At 35.2% G+C, this 17,851-nt stretch overlaps 1 protein-coding gene across 1 annotated transcript in view; it reads left to right on the top strand.

Annotated features, from left to right (window-relative positions):
• Window positions 1-4,847: 4,847 nt before the first annotated feature.
• The window catches only part of Mgat4c (MGAT4 family member C), a 160,015-nt gene continuing 147,011 nt past the window's right edge, over window positions 4,848-17,851 (top strand). Inside the window, exon 1 of the mRNA XM_005358114.3 lies at window positions 4,848-5,161. The gene's annotated coding sequence lies outside the window, so the exon portion shown is untranslated. The remainder of the gene's footprint in view (window positions 5,162-17,851) is intronic.

Raw genomic sequence — 17,851 nt, 5'->3', positions numbered from 1 at the left:
CAACTTTGAATAGCATGACACAATAAAAAAGGCCAAATAGAGGTGAAAAATGACATTTGTATAAGGTTTTACAAAAATAGACATTATAAATCAAATCAAATCAAATGGCCTTAATGAAGGAGGAACATGTAAACACGGGAGGCATGGCTGTTCAGAGGACATGATAAGCACAAATGTATAAATCCATCAGATTTTAGTTCTCATCATTTAACATCTTCAAAATATACAAAAAAAAAACAGAGTAAGTTGCACTCAAAATCGCTGTTCTAAATCATCAAAATAGCATTGGGTCCTTGTCTTCATTATGAGGATCCACATTTCGTTACCTTTTCTCACCCCTTTCAAATTATTTCATCCTTCCCGAAGGTGACAATTACTGACACATAAACACAAATAAGTATATCTTTATTATACATTTCCTGAAAAGAAAGAAATGTGATGTGGTCCAATCATTCCAAGAGTTTTCAAAAAATTATCTGTACCATAGCAAAAATAACGATAATATAATGAAGTGTAAACAGAAGGGATTTGGGGTAGACTTAAAAAAAAGTGAACGTGAAAATGATTACATACGAAAGGCAGATTCAGGTGCCATTAGTAAATAGATACTCTTATTGAAAATATATCTGAAACTGATTAGATGGAGAGTGTGGTTGGCATAGCTCTCTGTGTCAGTGAGGTAAAAGTACCGCAGTCAGTTTTAAGTGCTAACTTTGTATTTTAAAGCAATACACTGTTTGCAAACAAAACAATAACTTATAAAGAGGGTGGCTTCATAAATTTTTTTATCATGAAATATTTGGGCATTGGCTTAGTTTTCAGATTGAAATGGCGTGTTTTAAGGTGATTTAGATAATTGCTATTTTCTACAGATTTTATTATTCTGAAATAAAGATCACATAATCAGTGATATATATATATATATATATATATACTTAAAAGTTATTCACGTGCTTTACATATTACAAGTAGCTGAAACAAGATCACATTAAATTCCTAAGTGGCCAAATAACCAGAGCTGCCATCTTGTGGTTAGCTAGGTAATGGGCAATGCTCTGCTTCAAGATGATGCAGGATGCTGCAATTTACTATTCCAACTGTTCAAAGTAAAACTGGTTAGAACCATTTAAGATTGTTTGAACTTCTGTGTTTTGTCTGCAAATTATCACCTGAAGGATATGCTCATCTCTTGCAAATTTAGCATTAACCTAAACCTTATTAATATGTAAGATGAGAGACAGTGTAGGATGGTTTCTCTAGTCTAATTAGCCTCCAGTGCTGATTTGTTTTGATAATATAAATAATTAGTTTAACCACAAAATTGATGTAACAGAAATAATTGTCAGGCAATTAAATACTGCAGTGATTTCAGCTCTCGGGAAATGTATAGCATGTAGGTATGGTAATAAAACTCAGTGAGATGTGCTTGCTTTAACTACAAAATAACATCAGCTTTTAAAAAAAAATAATTTACAGCCTCTATGTTCTTCATAGCATAACATATACACATTATAAATTCACCAAAAGTAAAGACTACATTAATTGCTATAGTGCTTTTCCTTCTTTATATGCTATTAAATTTCAAATATTTTATGCTCTTTGGAGTTCAGCAATGCTAGCTGGCCTCCATAGCAGGAATAAATAATAAATAGTTATACAATGTCAATAAGTATATTTTAAAGTGCAAAGTTTATTTTCCTTTGATGAAAACATTTTTCAAAGTATTGAAATAAAATGTTTTTACTACAGTGTGTATTAATGTTAAAGTTGTTATTCAAAAAATATTATGTGATTTGTATTTTCCTTGCAAAGAACACACTTAGATTACTCCAGATTGCTTGATTAATTTTCACATACGATTAATTATATCCTTGGGTTATCTCAAACCCTCTTTGAGTACAACTATGTAATTTTTCAAAAATAAAGCATGTTATTTAAGGGCTGGAAGCATGACTTAGCAAATCAGCAGATGTATTGCTCTTGTAGAGGACCCAACTTGATCCCCATCACTCAAGTTAGTCAGCTTACAACTGCCTGTAATTGCAGATCCACTGATAACCATTGCCGTTGCCCTCTCTGGCTTCTGCGAGCACCGTCATATACATTCTCTGACCCACACACAGACACACAGACATTCAAACACACACACACACACACACACACACACACACACACAAATAAATTGTTACTCTCTAATAATGAGCTAGAATAAAATTATGCTCTAAATGCTCATTGATTATAGCCTAACATTAAGTATTTCTTCTCCACTTACTCTTCCCATTGCTTCTCCTATTAGTTAAAATACATTCTGCTAATTTTAATTATTCATACAAAACTTAAAATTAAGATACAAAATTATTTTTTCACTTAAATGAGTGGCATTGCAAATTTAAATTGTTGACTCATTAAGATATTAAACTTTTGAATACATATTCATTAAAAACTACACCTTAAGATTATAAATTTTATGACACAAAACCTGTACCTTGTACTTAGATAATCAATTATAAATGACTCATGTATAGCAAGCAGGTAGCTGGCACAAATTGTCAATGGAACACTCATCATATCATATCCTATGTCATATCATATTCATAAGGCTATGGTAAGCTGCACTGGAACACTAGAAGAAATGCAAAGCAATGGAAAAATTATCATTTTGCTCAATTAATTATTGTAATATGTATTTATCATAAAAACTAACTGAATGGAATACACACACAGACACACACATATATATATACACACACACACACACACATATATATATATATATCAGAATGTTTTATAAGTGAATCTGGATATAGCCTAATTTCTTCTAGTTATCTATCTCTGGCATTAAATATTTATATCATGAATATTTTATATAAAACATGAAGTATAGGAGCATATTTTACTTTATAAATTATTTTCTCCATGACATATTCTCTTAGCAAATGTAATATTGTAGTCTTATCGTTTGTCTACCAGAAATATAGTTGACATTCCCATTGTCCAAATTCATCTTTCTGCTTTGTAATTCAATTTTAGTTCACTTTACCCGGCATTCAGATTTTCATCCAAAACCTTGTGATTTTAGGCAGAAGTAAATGAACAGTGTCTTCCTCATTTCTTCAAATATTTCTTGATAACTAGACTTTTTTTAAAAAATTTAAGTTCTTCTCAGGCTTGACTAATATGATTAAGTCCACAACTATTCTGGAAAGACAACAACTTTGAAGAAAAAAAAAAGATCCCGTATGTGAGTTACTATTATAAATCAAGCTAATTTGACACAGTATGTCTAAGTTGAAATTTAAAGAGTTTAACATCTTTCTTCTTTCATTATTTTTTGAGCACTGAGTTCACTTTCCATTTTAGCCTTCATAAACATATAACTAAAGTGAATAGTTGATCATTTGCAGGCAATATTATTAATTTTTACCATGTAATACACTTTGGTTTGTATAACAAGTCTACACATTGCCTTATATCATGTTTGCTATGGGTGACAGTCTCACGCTAGTTCTTTATAATAGATGCTAATGGGATCAAATTTTTATAGATTGTAAATTATAGCCTTGGATCTTGAAGTTCATCCAGAACCCAGGCTCTTGAATCACATACAATCTTGAAACACACAATGAGTTATTCCAACAGTCAAAATTGTCAGAATGTAGTAGGAGCGGAGGGAAGTTTTGTCTAGTCACTGTAAACTTTTGGAACTTTTATGGAAGTGATCCAGTAAAATAATTTATCCATTTTGAAAGTGGCCAGTCATTAGAAGTCATATATCCCGGTGTCCATTATTCAGAAAGGAACGAAGCAACAGGCATACACAGCACAAGTCAAAGGTAGCATCCTTTTCCTGAAGGTGGATGTGAATGAAATGAGCCTCCTGGTGTCTGTCCCCGGTGCTGATGATGACTGTATTTCGCACTGCACAGCTTTTAAAAGGTTAGCCTTGGGATACATCAGTAATGGATTTAGGAGGTGCTCGGTCAATTCTTGCATTTCACAGTGATGCCACTGACAGCTCCTTTTGGTGAGGAAACCTGGAGTATATTTCAAGGTGATTGTAGTTCTGTCCCTCTGGCAGCAAGCTACAATAACCAGCTTATGCCATTATCTTCCTTTCCCAATGAGAACTAGCCTGGGGAGAAATATGGGGCTTTTGTCAAGAAAGTAAAGCATGGATAATTATTCCCCATTTGTGTTGAAAAAATAAGAATGCAGCATTTTAAAGTAGCTTTCAATTACTTAAGTTGAATTGTCTACAAATCCAGTGACTTGTAAATTACTCACTTTAAAAGCCAATATTAATAGCATTCTGTAACATTATATTTTTCAATATTTCATACTTGAAACTTTGCTGCACAAACCTTGAAGATCTTGTTTAACATTCAGATAGTAAAATAAATGATCATTTTTTCTATTTATATTAGAAAGTTAAAAATACAGTCATATTTCTGGGAAGATTGGTTTTACAGTAATCTACATTATACTTTTTCATAACTTTCATCAATGTAGTTTTGTCATCCTATGAAAGCAATCTAAAGACTCGTTTAAAAAATCAAATCCTAAAATGCGATCACTCTAGCCATTCCCTTAGTTGTTCCTAAAAAAAAAATAAATGTACTTGAGGAAAAAATGCCTAACATATCCTAAGTAATTAACTAGTTCAATAAGTCTTAGCCTACATGGAGCGCAATATTTTTGTATGCCATCGTCCAATAACTTATTCGGACCTCCCATTCTTTTTTTGGAGCAGAAATTGCAGCGAGAGGGAAGCATTTCGATTTTCAGCTGACAGTTTAGGGTTAAGATATGATTCCAGGTAACAGAAGCCAATGAGAGTACACCCAGTTGATGTTTGTGACATCATCTTCCAGTCGGAGTACACAGAACAGCTGAGGCAGCGTTCAGTTTCAGCCCGAGTGCCATTATGATGGATGTTTACATGTCTTCATTGAGAGCCAATTATCTTGCTTTTGTGTGAGGCCCAAGGATCACTCATGCTGCCAGGCTGCACAGAGCGCTGCTGGATCTAGCTGAACGAATTGTTTTCTCTGTCTCGGGTAAGAGCCTGTTCCGTTCACCTTCTCATTCGAAAGAGAGGTGGATGTGTCTAACGGAGGGAAGAGTGCAAGGGACTGAGAGCTGAGAGCAGCGTTCCTATCCGGTAAGCTTTTAATCACAGCAATGTTTAGCATGCTTAAAAAGGAGGCTCAAATGTAGCTAAAAGGACGGGAAAAAAGCTGCTGGTGTGTACCTTGCAAACTAATCTGTAGTAGAAAATGGATAGCAGGTATTTCAGCTTTTCCCTAGAAAACGGAAAGTAAGTGATACCATTGGTCTGCTATCTTTTAAATGTTCTAAATACTTTTGTGTATGGATAACATTCGGCTCATTTCTTCATATTTTGCTATTACTGGTAAAGAGGGACTGAAATGGTCAAAGTAACAGGGCCACGCATGTAAAATGAGTTCAAGTACCTAATTGTTAAATGACAGTTCTTTGGGACAGTTTTTCTTAACTTGTGCCTGGCCAGCAAATACAGATTTTACCAAGTGAGCACAAGGCTTCAGTTTTGTAATGAACTTGGGTTCCTTTCCATGCAAACCTACTCTTTTAACTCAAAGAAGGGGTAATAGCAAATAATTTTTTGTTTTGTTTTGTTTTTTTCGAGACAGAGTTTCTCTGTAGCTTTGGAGCCTATCCTGGATCTAACACTTGTAGACCAGGCTAGCCATGACTCACATAATTTAGGGAACAGTGTGGGGTATTTTCCCCTGGTATGAAGTTTATTGTACTAACTGCTTTGAGGTGTATAGGTAATCCCATATTTATGCATCTGAGAGTCGTGAAGACCTTCAATGTTGTGATCATTTCTCAGTACTGATATTTTCAACTGAGGATCCTTTTCATGTTATATCAAGCTAACTATGTTTACAATCACTGAACTGCTCTGGATATAGGTGATTGAATCTGATAGGGATCTTAAAAAAAATAAATATGCTGAAAGCTTTTAATTGATTAAGAATGTCCTTAATCTAGCAAAAGAATTAAAAAATGAATACATTTAACATTTCGAATGATGTCTGCTCTAATGGTGTAAGGTAGCAGATTATTAATTGATTGAAAGGTGTTCTTTATGAGATAAAGGCTAAAAAAAAACGGTGTGACTGAATTTAACATGCTTTTAATTTGGAAAGCTCTCTGTCACCCTAGAGTAATAAAGTTTTGAATAATGATCACTCCACGTGGCTTTGATGCTCTTTTGCTCTTTGGATTTATTTTTATTCTTTTTTTTTTTTAAGCATCAAGTGTCTAGCCTGTCTTTTCAAACCAGTGATGTTAATAATTGAAAATCAGGATCAGAGGTATTCAGGTGGTGCTGACAGACAGCAGGGGGTCGCAGTAATGTCTCAGTCTGTCTTCTACTAGCCTGGTCCTGTTTGGCAGTTCTTGCCATCACTGTTGTTCGATTTGTCTCTTTCATTTTATTCATTCCTGAGCAAATCCGAGCTTAGAGTGTCCAATACCTATTAACGCTACCTAAAGAATGGGGCTCTTTGTCTCAGTCAAGACAATGTGGAATCAATCAAACTTCAAAAAGTTTTCAAGTGTGCTTTGGGGATTCATCTTTCTCCGAGAAAAATCTATATTTGTATATACTGCGAATTCCAAAATCACTGGATTTGAAAAGGCTCAAAATTAGGATTATAAATGTTTTGTACTGTGAATTCAGAGCAAAAGAATACCTTGCTTGGAATTGAGGTTTGCCTTCATTTATTTTGCCTTTAGAACTTTAAAACAGAATCAAATGACCCATGAGTATGGACACGATCAATCTTGACTAAGAGAAAGCATTAGTTTCCTAATAATTAATTCTCTAAGAAAACTATTTGTATCAGTTTATCCACAGTTGATAGGCTCTTACTCAGTGGGCAGTCTAGAAATTGCAGTTGTATCTTGCTGTGTATGACAGTGTATTTATCTCTGTTTCAGCCTCTCTAAAAACACATGCACTTGTACTAGCTGTGATTAATATAAATACCTTATCTCCTGGTTTCTCTTTAGCAAGTCTATGCCATGTGTATACATAGGATGTGATTTTTTTCCAGTTGACAAACTTCACTAACTGGAGCCTTTAGCTTTTATTTTCCTTTTCTCTTAAAAGAACATACCAATACCTTTTGCTATATACTTCTGAGGAAAGTCTCCCCACGCAATTTACATAGGTGAAAAATGCTCTGTGCTCTACAGATTTCACTAGTGATATCTAATGTACAAATATTGTTGTGTATGAGTTAGGTACTTTATCCTTTTGAGTGTGTTTCTCTATTATCTCATAATGTTCTTTGTATTTGGCACACCAAGTTAACAGTCAGAAAGGTCTTTCTTAAGAAGAGCAAGGAGGCATGGTGTTGAACAAATCCTTATAGGATTCTGTGTGGGTCTCTGTTTCTGAGAGAAATGGGGAGAGAAGCCATCACACTTGAAAATTGTTTTTCTCATGATGATTTCTCTCCTCTCTCTCCCTCTCTCTCCCTCTCTCTCTCTCTCTCTCTCTCTCTCTCTCTCTCTCTCTCTCTCTCTCTCTCTCTCTCTCTCTCTCTCTCTCTCTCTCGCCAGTGTTCAATCTCTCTTACACTTTCATGCAGGTCTCTTCCTCAGCTGTCTAGAATGTATAAGACCATTTAGTTTTCTAACTTCTCAGTTCACGCACTCAAATGTACCATATGTTTAAAGCTTTCTAGCTAACTTTCTACTGAGGCAAAATGGAGTTACTCTGTTGATATCTTAGTTTGAGATTTAATATTTTTATAATAATTATGTGTATCTTGCAATTTGACTTGTGTTTTGATAGACAAAACCATTCATTTCTAGTAGCTGTTCTGTGACAAAAATGTGTGTGCTATAATACATTGAAGGAAACAGGAACTTGTAATTCATATTAGGAATTGTAACTTAATCTCAGAGCTCATCCATTCAGTAAACTAATGGTAGAGGGGGAAGGGCTCAGAAACAGATTTGTAAATGTCAGTACAATCAATCAATCAATCAATCAATCAATCAATCAATCAATCAATTCACCTCTCTTTTCACATATTTAGGCACTTACCTGCCTACTCTATGCCAAGGACACGTCTATGTGCTTAGTATATACAACTCAGAGTATAGAACGTGTTAATTTTGCTTTCCTTTAATCTGGCAAGGTTTTATATTTAAATTCCAAAACTTGTAGCATTTACATGAATGTATGGTGAAGAAAACTTAGAGCTGTTTAGAAAATGAGACACCAAAGTTGAGGAATGGCTTCACTTATGTTTTTGATGTTTCCATTTAAGTTCTAAGATCCTGGAATCCAAATAAATTTTCGCATCTTTTGTATTCGGATTTGGAAAAGAATCCCCCAATGACTTTACAATAGAAACTTGACTCTCAATGTTCTAATTGCATTTTGGCAAAATTAAAATATTTATCCTAAATAATATAATCATCAAGGATATTAGACTTTGTTTTTCTGTATTTTTAATGTAACCACAAGCTAACTATGTTTGTTTTTATTGTATTTTTTAATAAAAGAGTCCTTAGCTATTAAATGCATTGGGTTAATCCTTCTCTTTTAGTACAGTTCAGTCACACAGACGACAATAAATGAGTTGGGGAACTTTTTACTTGCATTAATAAAAAAGTATCTTTCATGTAATAGTAATATATCTAGACAAGCAAACAAAGCAATATGTGACTTAATATCTACTTTTTCAGTAGTGAGAGAGAATTCTATTACTATTAGTTTTTAAGATAATTTAAATCAACTGTAATATTTAGTAGCTATCATTTTTTTTTACCTAATTTAAAGGAGAATTGTGAAAGGCAACTCCACGAGAAACATCACCCTATACAAACAACTGATAAGTTCAAGAAATGTGTTGGATGGAATCATTCATTTAGCCAGTGAAGTTTTTCTAATGATATACCTATAAATTGTGAAATAATTCATGCTTATTGATCAACCACAAAACATTTCACATTTGGCAAATAGCTTATTTTTCAAAATAGGAACCCTTAATATACTGTCTTTACTAGAGTCCCTAGATGAAATAAAGATAGAATGGAATAACAAGGGAAATCAATCACTAATATTAAGATTTTTAATATGATTCTCCTTCTGGATGGAGAATCATAGACATCACACTGCACTTTGAGAATTGAATAAATGATGATGACTGTCTCTCTTCAGTTTCAGAGAGAGTTACCATGAGACATTAGGAAGGAGAACATACAAGGCAGAGATGTTATTGGTATATGCTTTGCCAAGAAGTTTTAGAAGGCCTTGGAATGAGCTATCTTCACCTAATGGAATTTCCAAATTTATTTTTATAATGTTTGTGATGAAGACAACATAAATTGAGGTCAAAGTGCTTTTAGTGTCAAATTCTCCCGAAAAGAGAGAGTTAGCTATTTTATGTGTTATTGATTTCTTTAGCTAGGAGTTGAGCAAGGTGAGAAGGTCATCTTGGCCACTGTAGTCATAAAGTCTCGTTTGACTGATGTGCCAGGGCATACTGCAAAAGATGGAATTGTATGCCCATGGCCCTGGGTCAATGTGGAAAATAAGTTGTTCCTCATACTGAGTATAAGTATTCTTATGGCAAGTCAATCATGTGAAACACCGAGCCAAACTCTGAGGGAGAGCAGAATAACATCTGCCCTGGTTGACAGGGGTTTAGTGGAAAATTAGGTGCCACAAACTTTCCTCAGTTTGCAATACAGGAGACAATCTAATCAGGTTAGCAAAGAGTTCTCAGCAAGTCAAGAAATCAGCATGTGTGTTCACACCCTCTCCTTTGCATGCGCTGGGGGTAAGAATAGTTTCTGCCGCCAGACGATGTGAGTAAAATTTTTTCTCTTGCACATTTATATCCTTTATATCTTCACATAAAAAGAACAATAAAACTGCCTTCTACTGGGGTTGTTCCGAAAACTGTGTGGTCTTCAAATTGTGTGCACTAATCTTATAAAAAGCTGAGGACCACAGCTGTATGCAGTAAATGCTCAATTAGATTTGCCTCTTGATGGTAGTTTTTATTGTGAGTGCTTGCTTGGTAGAATATATGTATGTGTTGTGTGTCTGTATGTTTGTGTGTTTGCCTGTGTGTGTGTGTATTTGACTCTTTGTGTGTGGGGAGGTGCAGTGTTTACTAGAAGGCCTTTAGCAGTGATATTTGCAATCCTGTTACTCTGCTAAAGTAAAGTGAGCCCTGCTATTTAAACTAATACGAATAAAGGCACTGAAAAGAGTGGTTTTAGTGAACAACAGTAGTAAATAGAAGCTTACTCCTTACTCTGATATGACTCTCAAATTTGCAGCTCAAAATCTAAACTTTCATCATATAGTATGTCATATACACATAAGATTTGAATGTCTGAATCAGTTTCCACCTGAATTTACTCTACTCTGATTATTTTATTTAATTTACACTGTTCTAACTTTCAATAGCATATTAGCTCATGTAGGTGATGAGGTGGATGAAATCAAGCTGAATTCCTTTTTTTAACTCAAGCAATTCAATGTGTTGCAAAAAGCACTTGGGGAACATAAACAATGAGTATATTAATTTTTATTGAAAAACCGGAAGAGCTTAAAAAAACAAACTAGCACTTTAAAACAAGTACAAAAATTGTTACAGATAATGCACAGAGTTTATGTAGGGGGCCTCTAATGAATACAAAGTCAAAAGGAAAATTCACAGCAAGTTCAGAGAAAGACAGCTAATTTAGCACGAAGGAAGGAAGGCATGAATGAGTATTAAAAATTAATGTTCATCTAAGAGAATAATTGTTGCTTGCAAAACATGGTTCTGTGTAACTTGTTACACCTGGCCACAAGTGACTCCTTGGCTATAAAGCTGTTAGGCCTTTTGAACTCAAAATGCAATAGATGGTTTACAATGAGAGCTTTCTGTGGTCTGGAAATAATGATGAAGGATTGTCTTGGACTATTTAACCTAATCTGACATATCAAGGAACAGGAGAGGCCCAGTGACCATTCTTCTGCATTGCAACTAATGTTATTAGAAGTTGCATCTCATAAATTCATGTTACATGGTAGGTCATAGCCAGTAATACAGCTAAACACACAAGCAAGCAAAGAAAGGAATGAAGCTTTCTTTTTGTCACTGTGATAAACAACATGATAGAAAGCAACTTGGGAGGAAGGGGTTTAATTGGCATCTAGATTACAGTCCATCAGTAGGGGAGCCAGGGGCAGAAGCTCAGAGGATGGACCTGGACGTAGGTATTAAAGAGCTCATTGAGCAGTAATGCTAACTTCCTTGTTTCCAGCAATTTCTTTTTGTGCTTTATTGGATAGCCTAGGGCTCAGGGTAGCCACCTTCCACAGTGGGACAGACCTTTCCACATCAATCATAAATTAAAACAATGCCTACAGGACAGTCTTGTGGACACAATTCCTCAATTAACATTCTCTTTTCCCACTTGATTCTAGTTTACATCAGATGACCAGCACTAGCTAGCATGCTCACTTTTCTTTTCGGGGTTATGTTTTTATTAAGATGCATTAATAAGGAAAACACAAATTAATTCCGGGCGAGGGTGGGGACAGAGATTCTAAACTGTCTTTAGAAAATTCCATTCTGAGTTCTTTCATTTATACACTAAGTGAGATTCAAATACAGAAAAATATTTGACACCAAGTAGGAGGAAACAATGAGACATGATATATAGCCAACCACGCTCACAGTGTTTTAGTCACTGTAGAGGACAAGTATAGGCAGAATAACAGGTGGGATGGTGTTTTATTAATAAAATTGATGTACTAGTAGATAGGAGAGGATCTTACATGCTTGATCATGGAAAATCCAGATCATTGAATCTTTGGGTATTTCTAATTTAATTTTGCTTGTTGTTGTTATAAATGCTTGTATGTGGTGGATATTTATGTTCAGATATGAGCATGTGGAGACCAGAGGTTGACATCTTGTCAGTTTTCTTTCTCTGCCAAACTTAACTTTATTAGAATTACTATTTTTATTTTTATAAGCGCTACCATTTAAAACCTTACAACTAAATAAGAAAGTATACATCACCCGTCAAATTAAACAAATCCACAATCTATGCAACTCAGTAAAATTCCATAGATTACAAACTAACATTTGGAATGGGAGATGCAAAGTTCTACAGTCAACGTTACACATTTATCATCAAAAGTATCTTATGCATTTACTCACCATGAACACCATAAAACTAAAACTAAGCAAACAATTAGCTTGATATCCCCTTTTATGACTCAACCTCTTACTTGACTTACATGCTCTCTTATTTGTTCATTCCTACCCTTTCTTATTCTCTTTTCTTCATGTTATACTGTGCTCAACAGAAAATTCCCATTAATATATCCATATATTATTGGTAAGGGTCCATATATGAGGGAGAACATGTGATTTCTTCCTTTCAAGAATTGTATGACCTCACCTCAAGTTATACATTCTGAATCTAGCAATTTTCTGGCAAAATTAAACTTTTTCCCATTTAACTGAGTAGTTCACAGCCACAAACACACACATACACACACAACACACACACACGCACACATATATCTGTATGTGAATTTATTTATTTATTAAAAATTTTATGCATTCATCTGTTGTTAACAAACTAGATTGATTTTCTTTATTGCTCTAGTGAAAAAAGTAGCAATAAGCCTTGCTGCAAATATCTCTATGATAGGGTGTAGAATTCGGTGTGTATTGCTTTGGGTGAAAGAGCTGGACGATATGGTAGTTCTATTTTTAGGTTTTGAAAATGTTTCCAACTGATTGCCACAATGGTTATAGAGTTTTCAATCCCACTAACAACTAATAAGGGTTCCATTTAGTCTACATCTTCTCCACCATTTGCTCCCAGATGTGTGTTGGAAATACCCATTCTGAGGTGAGGCAGTACCTCAAAGCAATTTTAATTTACATTTCTTGGATGACTAGGGACATTGAGAATTTTTAAAATGGTTATTGGACACTTGGATTTCTATTTCTGAAAACTATCAGTTTATTTCCCACTGAATTGACAGTACTGTTTTTCTGCAATTCTTTGTATATTCTGAATATTAAATCCTTATCTAATAAATATTTTCTCCTATCTCTTTGGCTGTTTGTTAACTGCTGATTCATATCCCCCCCTGTCTGTGTGTGTGTGTCTGTCTGTCTGTCTCTCTCTCTCTGTCTCTGTTTCTCTCTCCCCTTTCTCCCTCTCCTTTTTCCTAGTTTCTACTACAATTTAAGCTAATCTATGATACTACACTTGCATCACCATGATAGACTCAAACTTTTGCAAACAAGTGCAAAGTTATGTCTTTTCCCCTCTTTAGCTGTTTTTCGCAGGCAGTTGTCACAGAATCAGGATGTCTGACTAACACTATGATAACTCTCATCACCCAAAATTGTTTAAGAAGCCGCAAGTGTGATGTTTTAAAAAAGGAAGAGGGACTAGACCCGGAGACAGTAAACAGAATGGACTATAAAGCATCAGATTTACTTGAAGCCATCTGCAACATCTGCCCATAGGCTGCATGAGTCACAGGCAGCACATCTGTATAAGACATTTTTTCGCAATGCTCCTCATCTCTAAATGTCCCCTTCTTATTATATGTGAATGGCACCATAATTATAATACACCAGTGTTTAAATACGACCTTAAGCTTAAAACATAAACTATAGCAAAAATACTCTTAATACCTATTTGTGAACCTTATTATAAATACAGATAGGAAATGGTATGCAGAAGTGAGGGCTTGGCAATAAAAGTGGGGTGGGGTGTAATAATACTTGAAGCCGGTTGTCCCACCGCCACTGCTGCAATGGAAACTGCAATTGCGTTAGAGGGGTCAGACATAGGAAAGGCTGAAACAGACTCAAAGTATGGGGACAAAGAAAACTGCTCTTTAAATTGAAAAAGGGTCGTCGGTGGCCTTAAAGTAGTCTGTGATGCTGGGCGGCGAGGTGTCGAGAGGAAATTGGTAGTTAGCAATTGCAGTCATGGTCAGGCAATTTGAAATTGGAAAGCAATAAAGACCTGCTAGAAGGAGCTGTCAAGTAATGACGCCTTCAGAGATGAAAAACTTTATCTGGTGGGCAAATGTGCAAAAAAGTAACATTAAAAATTCAGACGTGACACTCATGTCCATGAGCCCTGCACATGGAAGGTGGAGACAAAATATTGCTGTGGATTCAGCAGGTCTCACGGTGAAATCAGGATTACGTGAAGTAAAAACCCATACCCTCTTCAAACAACAGTAATAAAATAAACCAAAGTATTAATTTTGCAACTTACTCTTCCTAACTTGTATTTAATCTATTTATAATATTTATAAGGAACTGTTCATGAAAAATCTTTCTGAATTAAAAACTTTACCATAGGGAAACAATACCATTAAATCTACCAAGAGAGAAAAAGGATGACAATTATTTTCCCCAAAGTGACTTTATTCTTAGGCGAATTACTGTGCGTAAATAAATAAATAAGTATATTAATAAATGAATATCATTTCTCATTTTAAGCAGATATATATATAAATGAGCATTCTGACATAAGGCATGAACTACACAGAAAGTCACAAAGTGTTCAAAAGTTTAAAAAAAGCATCAGGATATATATATGTGTGTGTGTGTGTGTGTGTGTGTGTGTGTGTGTGTGTGTGTGTGTGTGTGTGTGTGGTATGTGTGTGCAATTATTAAATGAAAGGCTTCCCAGAACTTGAGATTAGACTAATTAAACAAAAGGAAAAGGTAAACATATGATAAGTATATATTTTCTGTTTTTACATATATAAAAACGAGTTGTGATGGAAAGTTTTAGAATAAAATATGACTGTATATCACAGAGTTTATCCTCATAGGTTTATCGTGATTATAGTTATTCTTAAAATACTTACTGTTAGAGGAAATCACTTTCTTTTATTTATTTCTTCCTATCTTAGAAAAACACATAGCTTCTATGAACAATTTAGACAGAAGAAAAACATTATCTCTGGTATTTCCAAAGTAATCTGAAACCTGAAGAAGGCAACATACTCTTATCTTAGCATCTAAGAAGAATTGCTGTGAACCTTGGCTACAGAGATAGTGAGGTCACAGGGTGATTCCAATATTAAAAGGTCTTGACATAACACTATGTCTAGGAGTTTCCACAGCATCTCATAAGACAGAGACATTTCAGTGTTTTATAATCACACTGAATTACACTCCCTAGACCCCCATCTAGAAAAAGATGTATAGTTAAAACAAATGTCTGGGTGAGAACATAAACAGGATGAAAACATGATGAAGTTCAAAATTAAGACAGAATGTGACATCTTAGGTATTATCAATGGGAATAGTCAAGAAGCATGAAGTAAAAACAGGAATCTAGCTTCATTCTAGAAAAATGAGATTAAAACCATATTCGTATGAAATATGAGATAACCAGAAGTCAGTTTTTCACAACAACCTAATGACTAAATAAACACTCTGAAGAGAATTTGCAGAGCCTAAAGATGATTGGAAAATGCAGGTTGGGTTAGTAGCTCAACGAGAAAAAGTAGACAACGGGTCGACTACCCACCCTACTCTGGCATATTTGGTTTTGGCTTATCATTGTAGTATTAGTTAAAAGTCCGACCGTTAGAAACAGTTGGCTGGTTTTACATCTTAGTCATGCTGTGTCCATGAGGAACTGGGGGGAGGAGAGAGAAACATCTTCTTTTGGCTTCAGTTGCTTGTTCAAAGGAATTCAGTGAGGATTAAAGATGGCTATTACAGATAACCCATAGTTCCCATGATTAGCGGCTACAAATACACAACTTTGGATTTTGGTACATGTTTTCTTCTTAAGAGTGCTACGTATCTGACACAAGTCCCACTTCACAAATTAGTGACCTTTGCAGAACCTCGAACTGTAGTGGCATTTCAATTATATTTTGATAGATAAAGACTGTCTAAAGATCCGAGAGTAAAACAGTCCCACTGGTTAGCCTTATAGACCAGATTATGGTAACACACATCTTTAATCTCAGAAGCCATAACGACACATACCTTTATTCCCAATAGCCACACTAGTTGCCATAGAAACAAGGCAGTGCGTGCCTTTAATTATTAGGTGCACGCCTTTAATTCCAGCCCTAGGGAAGATTAAAAAACAGGAGGAAACAGCTCTCAACATACAATCTTATTCTGAGATTTCAGAAGGCAGGATTGTCATTGAAGATTGGGGTCGAGGTAAGATCTACTGGCTGACTGCTTTGCTCTTGGAATCTTCGGGTTGAACCCCAATTTCTTTCCCTGAGCTTTTATTGACAGTGCTTCACTAGAACCTCTTGCATGGGTGCAGAATCTTCATCTGTATTTTGAGAACATCTTAATTTTCCTTATCGTATATTTTACTCGTCCATTTCCTTCTCTATGTCTCCCATTAGACTCAAAGCCCAAGGTGTTTTGGGATTTTATAAATTGTAGCCACTGCTCTATCAGCAATACTAGCACTGAGTAGAAGCACGTTAAATGGTAATTAGGTGAGTATATGGAAATAAACCACGGCACAGTTCCCTCTGGAAGGATTTCTCAGTCACAGTTTAATTTGTGAAATGATAGAGTCAAAAACGAAAGGTCTGTGCTGGGAAATAAAGTCTGTCGCAGAGGTGGCAGTGAAACCCACCCTCTGCTAGTCTCTGTCTAGCTCCTGCCCTAGAGATGTTGGTGGCAACTTCCATCTCCAGGACACCATCTTTGCTTGCAGTCTGCCACATCAGTCACTATCATTTGCCTTTCAATTTTTGTAAATGTTTCTAAAACTGATCTGCAATTGACATTGAGCACTTCATACAAATCAAACATTGTGGAAAGTGTAGTGCACCTGTTCTGCTTATTTGATCATGAGCATATGGAACAGTTTGTGTTTCTGATATATTGGAAAAATCCTTGAAGATGGCTTGGTACCTGTTGGCGGCAGTTTTGAGACATGATGACATCTTCAGGGAGTGTGATCTGCTTGGAAGGTGTAGATCATTGAGGGCCTATAATGTATATACTGGTCATGGACTCCTTGGTTCTGTCTTTTCTTTCTCGTATTCTGGCCCCTGAATTAAATGGTCTATCTGCATTGATCGCTACATAGACAATGTGGCTCACTACATGCCTGGAAACGAAACAGCCAATAGAATATCAATGGCAACAGATAGGAATCTCTGAAACCATAAACCAAATTTAAGATGAATGTTTTTTCAGATAAGTTATCTTAGAAATGAAAATCTGACTGACCCAACATGCCTCATGCACAGTACTACGTATTTGCATTTCTGTAAAGATTTCTTTTAGTTTTTATTTTGCTTAATTTACTTATCTTTGGGGAAAAATTAAAAGTTCAAAACCAGAAATTTTTCTGAAGTCATTTTGGAAACTTAAAGAGAAAACGGACTTAGAAAGTGGGAAGGCAGGGTTAAAGATTTTAAATCATGTTTTTTTCTTTGTTTGATTTTATTTGTGTGTGTGTGTGTGTGTGTGTGTGTGTGTGTGTGTGTGTGTGTGTGTGTGTGTGTTTTCCTGGACTCTTCTCATTGTATGGGAAAAGTGTTCAGCCAGCAGAAGATTCTGTTGTTCAAGTCTTGTTTGAGATGATATAATTGTAAACGCATACACCTGACCATTGGCACATTTTACTAGCTTAAAATAAGCCCCAGACCTTGACAACTCTCAACATGAAGTAATTAGACAAAATATGATCTATTGAGAGTCATCTGATATCATGTCTAAATGATGGAACAATCATAGAAGATTCAGAAAACCAGAATATAAGTGATTATCAACTTCCCCTC

The sequence above is a fragment of the Microtus ochrogaster genome, chromosome 24, assembly GCF_000317375.1.
Source record: "Microtus ochrogaster isolate Prairie Vole_2 chromosome 24, MicOch1.0, whole genome shotgun sequence".
Classification (NCBI taxonomy): domain Eukaryota; kingdom Metazoa; phylum Chordata; class Mammalia; order Rodentia; family Cricetidae; genus Microtus; species Microtus ochrogaster.
This window is presented reverse-complemented; position numbering and strand designations above follow the sequence as displayed.